This window comes from Etheostoma spectabile, chromosome 3 (assembly GCF_008692095.1).
Source record: "Etheostoma spectabile isolate EspeVRDwgs_2016 chromosome 3, UIUC_Espe_1.0, whole genome shotgun sequence".
Lineage (NCBI taxonomy): Eukaryota > Metazoa > Chordata > Actinopteri > Perciformes > Percidae > Etheostoma > Etheostoma spectabile.
The window spans coordinates 17,704,253-17,725,739 of NC_045735.1; the positions used below are offsets into that span (position 1 = coordinate 17,704,253).

Below are 21,487 nucleotides of genomic sequence, written 5' to 3' on the forward strand. Positions count from 1 at the left end.
CATGTTTATTGCTATTTTCCCCCAGTAGTAGCCTCTCTTAAGCGTCTGCAACAGCTGACAGAAAAGATAGGTGGGAACATTAGCTGTTCTTTGGGAGCAGTTTGACTGCCATTACTGTTTAAGTACATTGATTTCCATGTAATGCCATTTTGTAACTTTGACTAATAGTTGTGAGATAATGCACAGCACACTTTTCATAATAGAGCATCACTACCCAATGATAACGTAACGTTGGTGAAGTCTGCCTATTGATTTTCATACTGTGCAGAAATGAAGGGAAATCAATGCAAGTCTGGATTTGGAAGTTGATTAAAATCTAAAGCTGTAATGCTGGGTATAGTTCACAGGGTGTGTCGCTAAGGGACTACAACTTGCACACACGCACACACACACACACACACACACACACACACACACACACACACACACACACACACCACACACACACATACACAGAAAGAGCAAGAGACTTTTATAAGTCACCAGTGCATGCTTATGGGTTGATACTTAAGCCATTTGGAGTGAACTTATTGGGTTTATCCTCTGGCACTAAACAATTACAAAAAAATTAAATAAAAATGACTCCTCACAAAGCTTTCCAACTACACTCCTGGGCAGAAATTAAATTGTTTTTTGTTTTTTTACATTTTTGACAACTTGTTTATGCGATTCTAAACAAATTCCTAGTCAACACTTACTCGTCTCACTCCAACTCTCAAAAGCAGCCTGCTTTGCGCATCACAGAATTGAAATTGCCCTCTCTTACTCTTGTGTAAAGTAGGACACACCTTCACTCTGGGGAAACACTGCCCACCTCTACGGCTATTTGAGGAACTGCGTCCTCCCAAAGGTCTTGATTTCTAAAGTCAACAGTATTTGTATAATATGTGGCACTGACTCATCTCCACTCTAAATGGCAACCTCCACTCACGGTAAAAAAAAAAAGGGGCCAGATGATGTCTTTTTTCTTTTTACTATGTCAGAAAAAAAGACAGCGATTACAGATAAACACTGTTTACAAAATGTTCTAATACTGGCTTTTTGAGATGATGTGAATCCAGTGTTTGATCACAGTCCTAGGGCAATTTTTCAAATCTATCTGCACTACAAAACAGTCTAATGGAAAAAAAAAAACATTTGCTGTGCTCTGATTGCAGATTATCACAACCCAGTGAACAAACATTTGTCTTGTCAACATCTCCAGCATGAGCTACTTCTTCATGATTGGGATGCTATTTGAATTTCACCGCATGCTATTTTTCATGTCAAAAAGTCCCTCTCACATGTATTACTCATCGAATGTGATAAAAACCTCCACACAGGACATCCTGCTGGCCGCGGGATCTGAGGCTGACACCATTTAACCACATCCTTCAGGGTTTATGAAACCAATTTTGCATGTCATCCCCCTCTTTCTCTTTCCACATTTGTCCAGTCATCCTCCACCTCCCACTGTTCAGTAAAGCCAAAAATCACTTTACTTGCATTCTGTGACAGACTGCAACTGTTAAAGGAATATTACAGCCGTAATATGCAACTTCTGCCTTCGGAGAAAAAGTGTACTATTAGTCTATTTGTTTGATAAGGAAATGAAAATGAAACACGTTGTTTTTACAGGTCATTGTCTTGCTGTTGGTTCCAACTAACGTGATAAAAGTCTAATCAACAAAAGATACTCTTTTAATCAGCAGAACCCGTAGTGATGTGAAATTCATTGACAAACAAACCAACATGTAGGAAGAATAAATTTCCCATCATTAGATGAATGCTGAATTAATATTTTCTTAATTGAAGCAGTTTTTTTTTTTGTCAACCAAACAACATTTTCACTGTAATTAGTACCAAATTATATACTTCATTCCAGGAAAATAGGTCTGAGGAAGTTATTTGAAAATCACAGATCCATAAAAAACAACTTAGTTAGAACTACGCTTTATGATTTAATCAAAAATAACTCACTTAAAAACTGAAACATGCACCAATGAACACGTGGTTGTATAATAAGCAGAGACCAACAAATAGAGAAACAACAAAGGTGGCGGCTGCTGCAGCCTTAACACATGGCCGGCTATTTTCATAAACAGACATTTCAACCTCTCCTTTTTCAAAAATAACAGTGTGTACAGCGTCAGTTTTCAGAAGAGGGTTCGGTTACACACGTACCCGTGTACAGATGCCCTCAAGAGCACGCCAGACCTGTAGGTGGCAGTGTAACGAGAAGCTCAAGCCCACGTTAGCCAATCAGAAGCCCCAAAATGGCAACAATAGCAACGAATGGCTTCCTCTCTCTTCTCTTCCTCACTTCCTCGGCTGTCTAGACCTCCGTTTGTCTCAGTTTACATGCAAACGTGCAAATGCAGATTTCAAAAATCTCCATTTTGGCTGTAGTTTTTAGAAAGACTCATTTTCAGAGCCGAATTCTCCGTTTGCGTGTACACGAAGGGCACAAACTGAGGGAAATGTCTTCATTTTTCAAAATAACCATGTACGTGTAAACAGGGCTAGAGCTGCATAATGGGTAGTCTACATCCATCCATTGCTCCGGTGCCGCCAAAAATTTCACTGGCTGTCCCTCTTTTCGACAAGATGTCCGTCCCCTTCCTCTGTCTCTGTGTTGGCGTACTATGGTTCTATGGAGGACTATGGTTACCTGGTCCTCAGATCTCTGCAGGGTAAATCCAGACAGTTAGCTAGACTATCTGTCCAATCTGAGTTTCCTGTTGCACCACTAAAACTACTTTTGTTCGAACACACAAGTTCCTCCCCGAGGCAAGTCGCGGCGGCACCGTTGCTCTCTCTCGGTGCTTAGCCCCGCCCAAGACGATTCTGATTGGTTTAAAGGCATTCCAATAAAGCAGAGCACGTTTTTCTCCCATTCCAGAGTGCTGTGTGGACTAGCCAGACCCTCCTGTGCAGCACTGTGGAGGAAGGTCTGGCAAAGCGAGGCTGCATAGTGGGTAATGTAGGCGCAAGGAAGAATGATGAAACATATACAAAATCTGCAATTCTGATCCTTTTTTTTTTTGTCCATTGCTATTTGCAGACAATGTTAGAGAAGAGCAGTACCAAATAGGAAGGGTATTTTTTTTAATGCTTCAGCACTAAATCATATTTTTACGTGCTTCCTACTTTGTAGCAACAGTAAGTTGAAGACCATTTCCTGTGTCAACATGTCAATGCCCCCATGCATAAAACAAGCTCTATAAGGATTTCCACATTTTTTACTTGACTGGCCTGCACAGAGCATTAGGGATGAGTTGTCTGTTCTGTTGGTTGGGCAGAGCACTGATCCCTGCAGCCTTCCCAGAAGAGCAGAGGCTGTAATAGCAGCTTATTTATGGCCCGTGGTTCACTTATGACTGTAATGTTGTTTTGTTCAGGGGTCCACATACTGGCCATCTATATTGTGTCATGTATATGAAATAATCTATACATGACACAATACCACAGGACCTATCAAGACCCACTGCTATCTTCCTTTCCTCTGCATAAAACTGAATATGTGTGTATGATTTGTGCAGATTGTAGCAAGTGAATTCTGGTATAGCGTGAAACAAATGGCTGGCAGTGTCCGCTGCTATGAAGGCCATTTGGTGGAGTTTGGCACTAAGAGCCTCACTGGACTATCACTGGAAGGCAATTTTACTTATTTTTTTTACATCGTTTGATTTATTCTTTTATGAGATCAAAAATTATTTTGTGAGCCAGATGTGGGCAAGAGGGCATCACATATGAAGCTTCAGACGAACAATACATTATCATATTACATAAACAATCTCATAGCGCTAAAAACTCAGAGAGAGAGAGAGAGAGAGAGGAGAGAGAGAGCATTGCAGTACCACTGCCTGGAAGATAACTTGTGCAAAACAATGCATCCCACAGGATTCATCTCATACTGAGGCTTTGAACTCAGTGAGAGAAATTAATTTCTAAAGTTTTTCTGCAGGCAATTCAACACAAAGGGTGAACAGCAGGTTCACTCAATAGGGACAGAGGGACTATGACCCCTACTGACCGCAACATCAATGTCTTAAAGCGCCCATATTATGCTCATTTTCAGATTCATAATTGTATTTTGAGGTTGTACAGAATAGGTTTCCATGGTTTCATTTTCAAAAAACACCCTATTTTTTGTTGTACTGCACAATGCTGCAGATCCTGTTTTCACCCTGTGTGTTTAGGTCTCTGTTTTAGCTCCAGAGTGAGACGTCTCACTTCTATAATATCTTTGTTGGGAGTTGCACATGCTCAGTAGCGAGGTAAGATCCCATCAGCTAGATAACTGGGGTGGCAGTACCTCAGTCCGTAGGGAGTTGGGTTGAGAACCGGAAGGTTGTTGGTTCAAGTCCCCATGCGGACTCCAAGTACAGAGTATGGATTAGTAGCTAGAGAGATGTCACTTCCTTGAGCAAGGCACCAGACCCCCCCAACCGCTCAGGGTGCTGGTACAGCACTGGCAGCCCCATTCACTCTGACCCCCTCTCCATTTATGCATGATTAAGGAATGTGTGTGTGTGGATTTTAGGCCTGTGTGTAGTGATTACTAACAGAGTGTAAATTGTAATGTCCCCATTGGGGATCAATAAACAGTATAAATTAAAAAAATTAAATCAAAAAAATAACTCTTTCTCCAGCTTTGGTCAGTCCAAGGCAGGATTAGCTGGGAGACTTCTTCTAGACCAGGGCCATCAATATTTCTTTTTAAAACAACAGGGACAGGAAGTAGTTCTTTTGGAGATTATGGTCAACTAGTGTTGTTGCAGTGTTTTGCCATTGATAACGAGCTAGCGTGCTACGGTTAGCCACCTCGTCTCAGCTAGTGACGTAGAAAGCTGCGCAGATGTAAAACACCTCACCTGGAGACTGAAGACAGGGGACATTCAGAAACCCGATCTCACTCAAAACAGCCCGGAGAGTTATTTTTACAAGTTTGCATGTGTGCGGAAGCACCAGACACACAAAATAACACCCCAAATCCCATAATATGGGCACTTTAACAATAAGGAGGGAGCTGTTTTAATAATTGATTACCTTATAATAGTGTTATGTATTAGTTGTCAGCCATTATTAATTGATTTATTCAAGCATATTTACAATTCAGTGATTAAGATGAATAATTGAAACTAAATGATATGTAAGACTCAAAATATTGGAGTTTTCCTCTGCTGCAGAAGTGTAGCCATGCTTGTTTTTTATCCTTACTTTCATTAATAGTTTCATTGTTGTAGCTTTCTTTCAAGCAAATGTGTTTTATTTGATGCTAGATTTAATTGTGGTGCTATGGAAGCCCATTTTCATCAAGAAAAGAAAAAGAAATGAAATAGAAGACGCAACGAGTTTTAATTTTCGTAGTAAGGCTAAATGTGTTGCCTTCTTATATGTCAACATCATAAGAAACTATGGCACAAGGATTATGTCATATATTTTTTTCTTATTCAGTCACAACTTAGTAACTTAATAGTAAAAAGATATTGATATTTATCTTTGTCATTTATACTTATCATGTTACATCATTTGTCTCTTTGCGGTAGAAATGTGTCTTTTAGTTTATGTGGCTAGTGTAGGCCTACTTGTTGTACAACACATGCTGTCAGTGTTATAACAAATAGTGCGAATGTGATCTCTGTTTATGGAGGATGCATGAGCTGTAATATTGAACGTGTAAGTTCTTAGTAATGCACAAACACTGGTTAAAAAAAAGTTCAAGTGCATGTAACTTCTGCAGGGGAACTTTTGTGGCAAAAGTGATTCCCACAATTCCACTCATGTGCCGTCCTATGCAAATTAATTTAGTGTTGATGCTCAAAATGAAGTCACAAACCCTCCAGCCCCCCCGACCCAAGCTCTCCATCCCCGAGGTTGCTGGTGTGGTGCTCCCTGTTGAGGCCACCTTATTAAGCGGAATGACAAACACTTCAACACTTGAAGTGAAGAGATGCTGCTGGGGAGGAGGCGGTGTGCTTTCCCACATTTCAGTTGCTTGTTAGTTTTCCGGAGTACTTTATTATTCTGTTTCGAACATCATCAACTTCACAGACTGCTTTCTGTTCGGCGGAATGTAACCACTATAAGTACATTTTCTCTAGTTCTGGTTTCAGATACTGCTATACATGGTACTTTATTCTTCTCCTCCATTACATTTGTTATAGTTACTTTACAAGTTAAGAATTTAAATACAAAACCTATGATGAGCCTTATAATATATGAAGAATTATGTTAAACTACCCTACAGTATAATATAAGTTAAAAGCTCCATGTGAACCAACTACAATATTAAAATGCTGAAGCATAAGTAATAAGAATCCAATGATTGTAATATTATAAGAAACACAACAGTGCGTCCGAAAAGGCAGGGAAGAACACATTTTTCTTAATTTCAAGGAAACAGACAATGTGTGTTAGGCCTTGTCTATATGTGTGTGTGTGTGTGTGTGTGTGTGTGTGTGTGTGTATATATATATATATATATATATATATATATATATATATATATATATGCACTATGTGCAGTATGTGCAGTATTTATACTGTATATATATGTATAAATATATATATACATACATACATACATACATACATAGTATATATACATACTATGTATGTATGTATGTATGTGTGTATATTTGCTATATATAAGAATGAGAAGACTTGGTAAAAACACAATCAATACCACATTTGAGAACTGCACAATGAACTCAACCCTGATATTTGGATATCTGGAAATAAACTGCAACTTCACATGACAGGCTGGGTCCAGACTGACAGGGCGAGCAACGCTTGAGGCACTGCTGCCACAAAAAAAAACACAGTTTAATACTTGCTTTTCCTCCACCACCGCGATATTTTACCCCACTGGCTTTCTAATTCAATGTATGACCTCTTGCCAGAGCGTTTCTAAAAGTCTTCAGGCAAAGATCCAGCAGCTTTAGGTCCGGCCAATGACAGATGAGCCGCAGAGGCAGGAGCACGACAGCTTGCCCTGGGAAAACCACGGCGCTCTGGTCAGCCTGCAGGGGTGGACTTCTGCTGCAGTAAAGGGAGGCAACAAGCTCCTGTAACATTATTTTCTTCCTACAATATGGCCCTCTCCTTTCAAACCCGCCACCAACCACAGCATGCATTATGTCCAACCAAACAGGAGGAGATCATTAGGACCCAGGCAGTTTATCTTGTCTGATTCTCTGCCCAAAACTGGCAATGTGTTGGCTTCCTTGATCTCCACCAGCAGGTCGTTTCAACGCTGAGGGGCCTGAACAGGAAACCCCGGTCACCTTTAGTTTTCAAGTTTGACCAAAGAATGGCCAGGAATGACCTGCCACAGGAGCTCAGGTTGCATTCAAACTTTTAAGGGGCCAGGGGGCCAGCTATATACCCTGGAGCTAACCCCCAACTAGCTTTAAGTCATCATTAAAATATTAGTCTATATGATATGAGTCTAGCTGCGGTCTTTTGAATCAGCTAAAGTTTTGTAAGGTTTTGTTGTGTCACCTATTCAGAAAAGTTGACTGCATATTTCTTTCTTTTGCACTTGGATGGAGACACGTTTAAACCACAGATTCACTGATTAATAGCACCAAAGGGAGAGAATATGAGAGCAACAAAAAGACAAGCCATGTTACCCTCTGGTGTAACTAATTGCTACCATAGAGTTTTTTTTTGGTCTATTTTGTCAAGTTGTTGGAATGAGGCAAAGCTCATTTAGTAATTGGATATGCAAGCAAGAAAGTGAATAATAGATCTTAAGGAGTAAAAGGGCTGTTTTGCATATGAGGGGAAGCTGCTATTTTGCATATTGTAAGTAGTACACTTGAGGATGCCGGTCATTTTCTTTCATCGATGTATGTGCTTTTATGTTTGCATGACATGCAAGAGGACACCTGTTTCATGATTAAATGACACGGACATTTATGCTTTAATGCCTGATGAAAAGATTTCCTTATGTTTTATATTAATCCATGCCCCACCTCTTTCAATCTGTAAATGTGTACATGTGGCATCAATTTAATGTATTAGACACAAATATGAGAATATATGTACCTGTGCTGACAGACCATTTAAAGCTAATTTAAAGTGAGACGGAGCTATTTTTTTTTTATTATCAGTTATTTATTAATGCTCTGGTCACCAGTAGAATGAGTCTCCCAACTGTTCCACTTTGACTCATGAATACAGTAGATCTGTGCCATGCATCCTCTGTGCCATTGTCGTCCAGTGCTGGAGGGAGCCTGCCCTCCAGTTATGCCGTTATCAGACGACTGATAAAATGTTAACAAAGAAGACATTAGAAAGCAAACGGGAGACAGCTGGTGCAATCTTAGCAGAGCAGAGCAGAGCAGCAGTGGCGATGTCAGACAGTCATTCTGAGTCGCTGCCAAAAGCCACAATATGGTCACTAAAATTGCACTGCATGGACAATTTGCTTCTCTGTATAAGAAAAAAAAGGCTCTTGAAGACTTAGCAGAGCAGAAGAAGAGTACTTTTCAAAGCCTGCTTTTGAAAACTATCTTTAACCCAACATCTTAATCATTAGTTTCATTGAAAGCCTAAAAAAATATAACTAGCTTGAGACTATTCTTTAAAAACAACACAAACACCTCTTGGTTTTTGTAGCAGCAGCTATGAGCGCTAACTTGTAATCACCTTGAACTTCATCTGTGATCCAAGTGTATAAACACCCAGAGGTCCCACTCTAACATCCGTCTTAAAAAGAAACTGTTGTTAAGAGGCACAAAAAACCACGACTGGAGTCTATCATGAATATGGAGTATGATCACAACGTGTTGTTCTTTGCATGATGAGGGAGTATCTGAATAACAGCCATTGGCACAGTTTTAAAGCGGCACTTTGTGGTAAACGTGTGAAAAGACAAAACAAATGTCTCCCAGCTTTGCGTTGAATGCATCATCTGGCAGGGAGCGGGGATCTCGTACAACGACAGCCATAGCAAAGGTCCACCTCAGGGGTGAGACAATTCAACACAGGAGGCGAAAGAAGACAACTGAGAAATCGTACCGGCGTCTTGTTCGGTCACAAGTGGCTGAAGATAACATGGCTTAAAGTCTGTTGTTGACGGCAATAAATCATGTGGACAAAATACCAATTATACTGATAACACGTTACAGTTGAAATCAGGTATTTAACCCTCATGTTGTCCTCGGGTCAAATTGACCCGTTTTCCTATATCAATGTTCTTTTTAACTACCCAAAATAACATGATTGATTCCACACAAGGCTCTTTGCCAAGTACACATCTCTACTTTCATTAATTTTGGGGCGTCTTATTCAATTTTATAGCATTTGGAGAAAAAATTGAAGTGGTTTTGAAATAGTATTGAGTAAAAGTTGACATATTCCAGTCTGTGATCATCCATCAACATCCATTCCTTTAATTTTAGTCTAAATAATTCCTAATTTCTGCTTTTCTAACTCAAACATTAGGAATAATTTCCAAAAAATTAAGTTTATTGACCATAAATTCCTAAAATGTTTGTAAAACTAAAGTTAATAAGTTAGTTTTACGTGTGTTAAATGTCAAAAAAGGGACAAAAACGTAAGAAAAAGTTAAAAACATTGATTAAAAAGCGTCAACTAAAGTGTTGACTTTCAATTTTGACGGTAAGCCAACACAAGCGTTAAGTCAACTCCTAACTGATCTTTAGTGGTCATCCTACGCCAAAGGGTTGGCTTACAGAAAAATAGTTTTTTTTTTGCGTTGGTTGTTTCTTTGAGTTCATCTTTGAGCCAGCAGGACCAATTTTTGGCCTGCAGCAGTCAGCAGTGTGTCCCGGCAGTGCAGACAGAACACACATTTGTCATAATTGTCTGCAGGCAAGCACACAAAAATAGTACTTACAGTTGTTGTGCAGGTTTTTTTTTGCTTTGACAAGTAAACATGTAGTTAACATACTGTGGGTGAACACAACCAGATCTACTATTGGCAGGAAACATTGTAAGTTGTGCAGCATCATGAGTTCAGGACTGGATCTCTGAACCGTGAATACTGGGACTTGAATATTTGATGTAAAGAAAAATGTAAATACAGACCAAATCTATTGTCTGCATGAACAAATCAATTTTGTGACATTTCTGTCAAAGTGCTTTAAACACAATGCGTGCCATTGTGTTTGCATGTTTGTCAACTATTAATAATTTTAGTAGTATTGGTGTGGAGGGAGAGATCTGTAATACCTTTTGTTGCATCATACGCGACTGCCATTCATCAAATGGAGTGACCTCTGGCCAGTGCCCTTAGCCACATCCAAGGAATCTAGCTATGATGGATGCCTTATTAGAGACCTTTATTAGTGTACTTTAGCCGGGAGATAAACTTTGTAATTAATGTCTCAGTTTGAGTATATCTCATTTATTTCAATCGGATAAAGGTGACTCTTCCAGCCGACCGGAGAACAATGGCCATCGGAGAAGACAGCAGCTTGGCAGCCAAGCGGAGCCTAGGAATGCTGAATAACAATCCCGTCATCCATCATGGTATGTAGGGAGTCGGCAGGCTGTGTTTGTCCCAAGGAGAAGCTCAAAGGAGCAGTTCCCAACCATGAGGGATGGCAAGACTGAAAACGCCTGACTGAAAACGGCCACTTTCCTCTCACTCTCTTTCCTCTTCGCACAGAGTATATTCTTCAAAAGAGAACAACATACAGTAGTAGGGTTGTAGTTCAGCACCTTCCATGGCACTGTGGACTTCAATTAGAATCCAAAGCATTTTAGCTGCCAGGGGTGCCAATATGTACTACCGGCATGCTGCAGCAATCTACAGTTCAATTTTACCCACGCATCATTAAAACCAGAGCTGATAAATGACATAATGATGAGAGCAGCCTGAGCTCGGCTCAGCTACGGTCTTTCGTGATGGCAGTAGTAATTTTCCTGTTAGGCTGGCCCCTCCTGTTTACTTAACCTTTCCGCAGTCCTCATTAACTCACCAACACCAGCAACTATGTTGGGTTGCCAAGGGCAAACACAATGGGCAGATGGAGCCGAGCTGAAACCATCACTTAGCTGGGCAGAGGTCAGTCTGCTATCCTGCTGGTCCAAACTCTTCACTCTGAATCTTAACAAGTTGTTACATTATTCCCGCTGCCAGCTATGCAACAAGCAATAACCAGTATTTCACAAGCTTTCATTGTCCTTTAAGGATAAGGCGAGGCGTAAATCAGCAGGGTGTTGAGGGAAAGAAATCTCACACTATTTCCTTCTGCTCTAAAGATACTCCAAGCTTTGTCTCTAGTATATATTTTTTTCAACAAATACCCTTAAGTTTAGCTCCAAGAAAGAGGACAAAACGCAAACCCAGCACTGGGGGGTAATGGGATATGCAGTCATTCATTCTGCTGCTGGTCCATGCTCTCTGGCCTAATGACATCTTGGAAAACGGCCACGCTGATACAGTAGCACCTCGTGAATTCACAGCTACTATTAATCCAGGGAAGGAGAGCGATTCTGATTACACACAGTAATAAAAGACACAGACTCACAAACCACGAAACACGGAGAGTTAGCCGTGGCCACATGTGAAGAAAAGCTTAACAAAGCAGCACTGAAATTTGCAATTAACTACTCAGGAAATGCAATGCAGTCATTAAAAGCTGCAATCTGTTACTTTCCTTGCATTCAAACAGCAGCAACCATTGCAGAACATCTGACAGTCTGACTCTCACTAAACTGTATATTTTGTTGTTGTTAGTGAGCAGTGAATCATGAACACATCATTTCCAGACATGGTGAAGTTAGACGACACCACTATCAAGGGAAACCTGATGGATGGAGAGGGTTTTCGAGCACACTAAATGCTGTTTGGTGTTGTAGGTTTTCACCACTTTCCAACACGCGGAGCTCCAGTTTATAATAACCAAATCAAAAATGAATGATGAATTATGGATCCGCCAGAGCAAGACAAGCCAGGCTAGTGCATGGCATGCTCTCTCCCCTGGTTTACTGTCTGCTACCAAATAAAGGCAAACACGCCAAAAACTAATCTTTAAAAGTCTAACCACCTAGAGATGAAGCTGCAACGATGAGTCTATTAATCCATGAGTCAGTCAGCAGAAAATTAAAACTTTTAGATAAAAGATGAATTGGTTAAGTCATTTTCAAGCAACATTGCTGAGCATTTCCAGGTTCCAGGGTCTAAAAAAAATAGTCAAATATGTGATAGTGGACTGGTTGTCTTTGGGGTTTGGGCTATTGATTAGACAAAAGCAATTACAGTGACGTCTTATTATATGAGACGTCACTATACACTTTCGTCTGTGGGACGTTGTGATGGGCATTTTCCACTATTCTGTGACATTTAGTGAACCAAACAATTACTGAAATTATTGAGAAAATATTCAGCAGAGTAATCAATCATGAAAATAATTGCTAGTTGGAGCCCTAGTCAAAGCCTGTACAAATCAAACTATTGACAGAGCTGCTGTAGGTACCATAGAGCAGGAGGTTTTTAGAGATTCAGCATACAGTTTGGGCACCCCTGGTAAAAATTTGTATTAATGTGCATAACGAAGCCAAGAAAAGATGGAAAAATCTTCAAAAGGCATCAAATGACAGATAAGACATTCGTATAATATGTCACAAAAAGTTAGATTTTATTTCCGTCATTTACACTTTCAAAATAACAGAAAAAAAATGGCATCCGGAAAAGTTTAGGCAATTTTTCCCTGGGGTGCCCAAACTTTTGAGCCCCACTGTAAGGGTAAATGGCTGCAAAGGAAAATTACGCAAAGTTGTCCACCAAAATTACTAACTTTAGCTAACACCACTTGCGTTGATGACATAACGGAATTCCAGTGAAACTCGCAATGTTCCACTAGTTGCCATGCAGACAGTAGCTTTCTACTCTACGATTTGGCTCAGTTTGATGCAGTGGAGTAGTGAGTTAAATGTAAGCTATTGGAAGTGAAAGTATTGAAATGGACTGTGGAGGATTCCAATCCCATGCATGCATTATTATGTCACGCCGCCACAGGCTGCACTTTGAGCAAATACGCCATAGACGTAAGTAAGAAAAGATGTCTTTTGTAAACCTTTAACAAGTGTCACCGATATGGTGTTAATAATCTTCCAAATTAGTTTGGCACCACGGAGTGACACTCTCAAGTTGGGGCATTGGGACATTTTTATAAACCAAACCAAGAAAATAATACATGTTCAACTGTGAATACAAATGCCGGAATGTTTTTATTTTGGATTAATTAAAACATTTCAATGATGTACAACAGGAATAACTTTTTTTTTCAGTGACCCCCATATGACCAAAAATAAATTGTAAGGCTGCTTGCACAGTTTCAAGTACCTGCGTCTGTGCTGCTCTCCCAGTCGACCTGTTAAAGCAGATGGCCGGTAATGTCAGAGCTAGCAGGAACTTCCTCTCCCAAGCCCAACTTCGTCTCTGTCAGGTCCCACTGGCTATTTGAAATGCTCACAAAAGGTCACGCCTGCCATGTTGGAGTAAACAAGAGGGCGGTTCTACCAACGTGTTTTGTCTCTGTAACACTCTCAGCGGGACGGACGCACTCTGTTTTGTTTAAGTGGGCCTGTCTCCAATCAGTTAAATCAACAGCAGCCATTTGGAAGAGGAGCCGGAGTGACAGGTGAGCTGTGGCACTGTCTGCTTTCCTTCCCCGCGTTATCAGCTCCAAGGTTGGTGAATGGCAGGACTTGAGCCACTCTCCTGTCGATAGTGAAACAACCCACAGAGACATGCAGGAAATCCATTAGCCCAATGCTGCTGTTTGACATACTCCAAGTGAACTGCACTTATCCTGACATGCTGCCATCGGAGGCTGTCCTGTGGCGGAATTAGTGTACTGCATCGTCAGTCTGAGGTGACAACCAAACAGGAACACTTTAGTAATCTGTTTAAAGGTTTTGTCCACAAGCAGCCATTTTGTTATAACCTCTTACATAACCTCTTAAGTGAAGACTGGTGACTTTCATGCCATGTGGTGACCTCCTAAACGCATCTATGAGACATTTCTCCAGTGAGCAAAATAGCGCCTCACTGTATTATTGGTTATTTCTCTACGGATGTCCTTCAGCCACATTTAGGTCACTCCTTCCACTCTCTTATACAAATAAATGTACGCAAAGATTGCAATTCACCTGCTCTTTCTCCGCTTGGCAAATTGCTTTGAGGCCAGGAGAAATTGAAAAAGCTGGCAAGGTCTCAGGTACCTGACAGTGACTGTGACAGTGATGAAGTATCCTCCTGTTACTACTGTTGACTTTGCCAAATATCAGAGATCTCCACAGTCTCTACCTCATGCTCCGGGCCCGCCAACATTATAAACAAGAGAGGGACCAATGCCAATATTATATAAGTGGCAGCAACGCACCAGCCTGTAGGATCATGCCTTTCCAAATATCTTGCTGAGAGGTTACTTGGTCTTCATGTTCTGTTTTGATCCTCACCTGATTTCGAAATTTCATGAGAAATCCTCCCCAGGCCTCAGTGGCTTGGAGCGCTGAGAAATTGGAAAGCTAACCTGTTTACAGAAAAGTTGTGAATCCAACAATTGGTGGCAACAGCTGGTGTTAAAACGAACAGGAGGGGCTAAAAACACATAAATGAGTCACTATATAACACAAAAAATATCATCGAAACTATTTTTTGCAAAATGGCAAACTCAGCTGTGTTAATATCCTTTATTACTTAAATAGCCTACACATTATTTTATATTTACTGCCACCTCAAAAGTTTAATAGGTCAGCACAAGTTGCATCTTGTCAAAATGCTTTAGCTTAACTTACTGAAATATAGTTAGCCTAAAATGGACTTATGTAATGACGAATGGCAGTTAGGTAACGTTAGGCATACTTAGGGAGTCCAAAGTTTTATTTCCTGTATCCATTTCTCTTCCTAAAAGCTTGGTTTTTCTCGATTCTGCACCATGTTGGTAGTGTATCCCACCACAAAGCAAGTTTTAGGCATTTTTCTGAAGGTTTGCTGGCAGACAGAATAGAAATAACAGTAATGTTTTTTTTCCTAAATGGAAACAAAACACTTTACAGTGGTTCAATCAGAATGACAACTGAAAAGAAAGAAAGAAACAAAGAGACCTCTGTGCAACAGTTCAATAACAATAGAAGAAATGAGCAGTCATTGGTAAAATAAACTGGAAGCCTACCGTCAAAATGAGAGCAGATTTGAGTGTCAAGTGCACAATAATGCAGCCTATAACAAGCTCGAGTGTTGCTTTAGCAAAGCTATTCTTCTGACTTCCCAATAGAAAGTTAGTCCAGGGTTAGCACTATTGGAACTGGATCAGAGAATATTGTCTGAACACACCATGGATTAACAAATCACAGTTTAGACCCCCTATAAAAAGGTTTCAACATATGTCTTACACAAAACGTGAAGAGAATTCAAATCTGAAAGTCCCTTGTGCATTTGACAGTATTCGTGAGCATGTGCATATTGAAGTAAATAGGCCTAGAGCAGACAAAAATGCTACCTAGGTATATGCATGTCAAACAAACATGTGCACATACGTACACACACGTTTCCTCTAACAGCTGAACTCAGAGGAAGAGACAGGTTATGACAGAAGTAAAGTGGTTATCTGAGATAAGAAATGTCTATCCTTCAACCGAAAATCATATTTCACACTCCACATTTTATCTGGGAGTAACACCTGTTGCAATAACAACAAGTCAAATTGATACAGACACATGAGGGGCATTCACTTGCCAATATCATTTTAAATCCAGGGCAGGAAAATGAAGCCACGCTGTAAAGAATGTATGGTATCCCATTTGAAATCACACTCTGATGTGGAAATTTGTGCAGAGTCAGTTGGTGACTGCAAAAAGTAAACCAGGGATCTTCAACAGGGGGTCCTGGACCCCTAGGTGGTCCTCAGAGTCAGGGGGGGTCCTTAGAGTCAATATATTATTTATTTTGGAAAGTTTATAAAATCATCCCAGCAATACTTAGGCTATTTTAATAGCTTAATATTTTAATAGCTTAATATAGATAACAAAAATCTTTTGGCCGCCCTACATGTTATTGTAGGCCAAGTTTATCATACAACTTCATTTTATACAATCTATGTAGTACGGGGTCCCTGCTCCATCTCTGTTAAAGTTAAGGGGTCCGTGGATTAAAAAAACGTTAAAATCTGAGCCTTGCTCTTCAAAAGTAGCTTTAAAATCCCGTCAGGCTAAACTTGTCATCTAGCTAATTTAGATATGTGAAAGCCTTTTGAGGACTGATTTGTAAATCCTGGATGAAGTCATCTTGAGTAACAATGCAATCTCAATTTAAAATAAAGGCAAAACCATAAGCAGCGTTCATAGGATTGGCTTAGTGCTGATCATGTGATTGTGGTTGCATGAGGCAGGTCCCCGTTCATGATCTCATTTTCTGTGTGTTCCTGCATTGTTACTAGTTTCCTCTGTTTCCACACTTTCGTCACGCGTGATTGGTGAGGTAGCTTTTTTTCTAGCGGTTAGCATTTTTAAGTGATAATCATAAGCCTATAGCATCTTAATTGCATAAAGAATTTTCAGGAAAGGGAGTTCCGCAATTCAATCATTTAATACATTTGGTGTTCAAATGCAAAATTCCTATTGAATCAATGTCAAAATAGATGGCATGTTCAGGCTTGATTGGTCTTTGTAGGCCGTTTTATGGTTCAACGGAGGCTCCACGCAGACCTTTCGCCGTAGCCTACATAAGTGGCCTGGTGTTTATACTGCGCCGGTGTGTGTGTGTTGCCGGAATGTGTGTGTGTGTGTGTGTGTGTGGGGAGTGGGTGATAGAGCGAGGGAGAAAGTGAGAGAGTGATGGCGTTTAGCTTTGACGCGAGTACTCTAGAGTCATAGTTAGAGAACATCTCCCCTGTGCTTTCTAACCAAGATGAGACATCTGTAGCAGGAAGAGTTAACCCTTTGCTTGATTTTATGTTGTTCATGGAGAAGGAGAACCAGGAAATGAGTTGTTGGAAATGCACGATATCAAGCCACAGCCTAGCCACTTGCGTCGCTGCGATGTGTAGTTACATAGACGTAAAGGGGTCTGCGAGGGTAAACCACAACCATAAAACAGCCTTCCGAATCTTTTAGTTGAGTTTATGCCTTTTCACTCAGAGTACTCAGTTTCTCAAACTATTTTGTTAGGGTTTTTCTTGTTTACAAAGTTGTATTTATACATTTCATTTATTTTAATTTGATCTTGTTTTATCACATATTAAGTATAGGTACGTTTTCATCATGACCATTTAACAATAACCATGTTCTCGTCTAAAATCCTCATTATATCAACACTTCATTTGACATGAATTGTTGATATATCGTTATTAGTCTAAGAAAGGAAGCCATTTGTATTTGAAAACTAGTTCATGTACCGTATGTGGTTCAGAGTAGAGTGTCTGGGTCACAATCCAGTCTAGTCCAGTCTAGTCCAGTCTAGTCTCGCATTGCCTGAATTATCTCCACAGCTCTGTTTCAGCACCGGCTACACTGCCTATATCCTGGGAAAGGGGAATACCACTTTGGCTTGGACGGACATCCGCCGTGTGAAAGATGCACCAAATGGCAGGCGTTATCCCAGCAATGTACTTCCCCTGAGCCAGACTCCAACCTGACCATGTTTGGGCTTAAGGACTTGTTGCTCTGACAACAGTTTTGGATAGATATTTAGACAATTCACCAAAAACCCGGACTCATGTCAAATCATCAACATTCTAAATAGGATAACTTGGTCATCCACGTACAAGGAAAGGAGCCCAGAACTACCACAGGCTGCAATTTCATCTAATCCCACAATCGCAGATTCTCAAACGTCAACATAAACACGTTGCATTTATCCCACAAAGCTAGGGCAGAAAGAATCTGCAGGTCACTCGAGTGAATCCACAGTAATGTCCCCTTCAGTGTCCATCGATCACGTCGAACCACTCCTTTAGCTTGGGGACATTTTGTGTTTTGACAAGCCTCACTAGACCGAGAACCCTGTGTTTAAGGCCAAAAGCCTATGTTTATGTGGCTGCTGGCAGACTGGGCTCTGAACTACATGTGATGTGGAAACCTGATCCATTTATCTTTTGGATTGTGAAGATGCATCTGACCTTGCTGCCCTGAGGAAATGTTGATAAAGCTTTTTACCTCCGAATCGTGCTTGATTGCATTAACTTTTGCTCCGGAGCTTCTGTTACAGATCAGCTAACATGTGCAGTGTGTGGGATGCCACGGTACAATATGAGGTGATTTGAAATTGGATATCTCTCTGTTGTGTTTCCTGCCAACGTAATGTAATGTTTTGAGAGAGTCCTTAAATGAACTGATTAAATATTTAAAAGACAAAAAAAGCCCTGTATGGTGCTGCTGAATTGTACAACTGCTGTTCTGGTTTATTTGGGGTGATGCTATCCTGCTCAGTACCGTACACTTCAGCTGCTTTGACCAAAAAAATGATTCCGGGCGTTGAAAAATGTGTATACATTGCAACACATGCCATACCTGACAAAGGAAAGGCAACATGATAGATGAGGTGAGAGCTAACAAGTGTCAAGACTGTGGCTACATCTCCACCTCTCTCTGCATCCTCTCTCCTATAGTTCCCAAATATAACCCTGTGCTTTCTCATTAAGGGACCAAGTGATATGCACCTGTACATCCAGCTCCCACCTGTTTCAGCTGCTGCCCATTAGCTCATACCGAGAAGTCTCTGCAGTGCAGTCACTTCTCAATCTCTGCCTCTGCAGCCATTCCTGGCACACTCATCACGCTTCATTATTTCCAACAGCCATGTTTAAAGGTATGCTTAACACAAGGTAGTCCTTAAAGTGATGTCCAACTATATTTAAAGGTAAAAATGTGTATTCCTGTTCCAAACAGCCAGACTTGATAGCAATAGTACTTGTTTGTTAAATAAGGTTACAATTCTGCATTTTGTGTCTCCCTCCTCACACCTGGATAGTTACTGTGTGAAGTTGGGTTGCTGGTCGGATTACATGTTCACAGAAAGTCATACAAATTGTTGGAAGGAGCCCTCCCCAATTCAGACATCAGAAAGTTTATTTAAAGGGACAATGCATGCATGTAACATGGAGCTATTCCACATACTACAGCATTTAGTATGTACTACCTAAGGTAGGTGGCAATACACATCCCTAGTTGTGGAAGGAAGGGGTTTGAGACGATCTAAATGCATACCTGACATTTCTTTAGATGGATCCTGTCCAGGTCACAGCATTAATGGCCGCATCTTTTTAAGTTTGTAAAACTTTTTGGGCAGTTACTCTTAAAAAATGTGCTTTTGCTCCACATCATTCACTTGGACTTCTAGGGCAAAGTGTTACCTAAACTCAAGCATTGATCTCCCTCAGTGCCTATACAAATCCACTCCAGCCAATCACTTTCTATTACAGGTAAGGCTGAGTGCTAACCCATATACGAAAAACTCCAGCCCAGTCCCGAGTTCTACCCTCTAGAGGTGCTGTGACAAAGGCAAACGAGAGCTGCGTTGAGTGGAGACACTGCATGGAAGAAGGTTCAAAAAAACATTTTATAAATGTTGACAGATCAAAAAAGGATGCAGCATCCAGCATGCCTAATTGGATTCTTGTCAAGCCAGATGAATATTCTTCTTCATGCAGTTCTCTTATCATCCCGGGTCCCAGAATACTAAGCTTCTGTCTCGTCAGGTCTGCTTCATGGCCAGCAGCCTGCCTCCTAACTGTGACTGCTGTCACACTTAAAAGATTGTGTCCTTTGTGAAAAAAATAAAATAATTTGTAGTCTTGGCCACGGAGACAACCCTCCCAATTTGTACATTTTTAGTTTAGTCTGGTTTCAAGTCTTCCAACGGGGACTTTCTTAACCCTCATGTTGTCCTCGGGTCAATTTGACCCGTTTTCCTATATCAATGGTCTTTTTAATTCCCCAAAATAACATGATTGATTCCACACAACGCTCTTTGGCAAGTACAAATCTCTACCTTCATTAATTTTGGGGCGTCTTCTTCAATTTTATAGCAATTGAAAAAACAATTGAAGTGGTTTCTAAATAGTATGGAGTAAAAGTTGACATATTCCATCAACATCCATTCCTTTAATTTTAGTCTAAATAATTAGGTCTAATATTCTATAAATGAGGTTTATTGACCATAAATTGCCAAAATAACTGTAAAACGAAAGTTAATTAGTTACTGTTATGTAGTGTTTAAAAAATGCGCCAATAGTGTTGAAAAAAGGGACAAAAACGTAAGAAAAGTTAAAAACATCGATAAAAAGCTTCAACAAAAAGTGTTAATTTTCAATTTTGACGGGAAGACAACACAAGGGTTAAAACTCATCTATTGTCCATTTGTCCACCTTGACTTTCTTGTGCCGATGGTAGTCATTGTGAAGGAAATAATGCTTGTTCCACCTGTTTCCACCTGCCCTGCCAAGCTCCATCTGTTTACTTCCGTTTGTGTCTTCCAACCCATGTTCACCCATCTCTATAGGGTTTGTTACCTGTTCGTCGCCTCATGATAGGAAAAGAGCTATCCTAGTGGTAACTGATTGATTTTCCAAGTTTGCTATTGTGTATCCTCTAGGACTGTAAGGGATTATGTATTTGTGCTGAACCGTCACGGACCAGGAGTCACGGTCAACCGAACCCAGACTAATGTGTACTGTTACACCTCGAGTATCCTCTGAAATAAAAACCTCCAACCAACAGCCAAATAAAAGGTGGAAAAAGCAGATGTTAGGTTTGCTTCTTGATTAACAAACTCTACCTGTTCCTGATGAAGACAATAGGGTAAGCATGCAATCTGCACACAAATATGTCAATCACCTGTTCTCCAGGTTTTGCCTCTTCATCCATCATTTAATTGATAGCTTCGCCGCCACATTTCTTCAGGATTTATTGAACAAACTGCCATCTATAATAAGTCACACCCTCCGCTATGTCTCATTAATGGTTCAGCTGCTTACACAGTTCATCAGAGACTTATCCATCAGGAACTCTAGAAGCCACAAGGCCTGAAGGTCTGATGAAGGTTGGATAGGGCAACTACAAGATGGGCATTAAAGGTCCCGTGGCATGAAAATTTCACTTATAGATAGGCCCTGAGTATCCTGCTCTGCTTTTGAGAAAATGAAAGCCCAGATGGGCTGATCTGGAATCTTACTCCTTATGAGGTCATAAGGGGAAAGGTTGACTCCCCCTTTCTCTGCTTTGCTCACCCAGAGAATTTCTCCCCCCCCCCCGAGAGAGACACATCATGGCTTTCAAACGAGCAAAGTGGCAGATGGTCAAGGCCACACCCCCAGCCTCCACCTTGCCCCCCTCCTCCTCAAAAGCTAAAGACTCAAGAGGTTGTAATTCTGCACCAAGGCTGCATTTTGGGAAAGATACTTCAGATACAGTATTACGGGACCACTAAGGTCTATATAAAAGAGACTTCAGATACAGTATTAGGGAACCACTAAAGTCTATATAAAAGAGACTTCATATACAGTATTAGGGAACCACTAAA

General features: G+C 40.6%; 1 protein-coding gene and 1 long non-coding RNA gene across 2 annotated transcripts in view; both read right to left on the reverse strand.

The window, feature by feature from the left end:
* The window catches only part of cadm1b (cell adhesion molecule 1b), a 184,193-nt gene that overhangs the window by 94,716 nt on the left and 67,990 nt on the right, over positions 1-21,487 (reverse strand). The window lies entirely within an intron of this gene.
* On the reverse strand, positions 1,066-16,803 carry LOC116678448 (uncharacterized). The gene is made up of 4 exons (XR_004329241.1): positions 16,658-16,803; positions 7,904-7,919; positions 6,806-6,820; positions 1,066-1,076 (listed from the first exon to the last, which is right to left on the reverse strand). It is a non-coding gene; the product is annotated as an uncharacterized LOC116678448 (long non-coding RNA).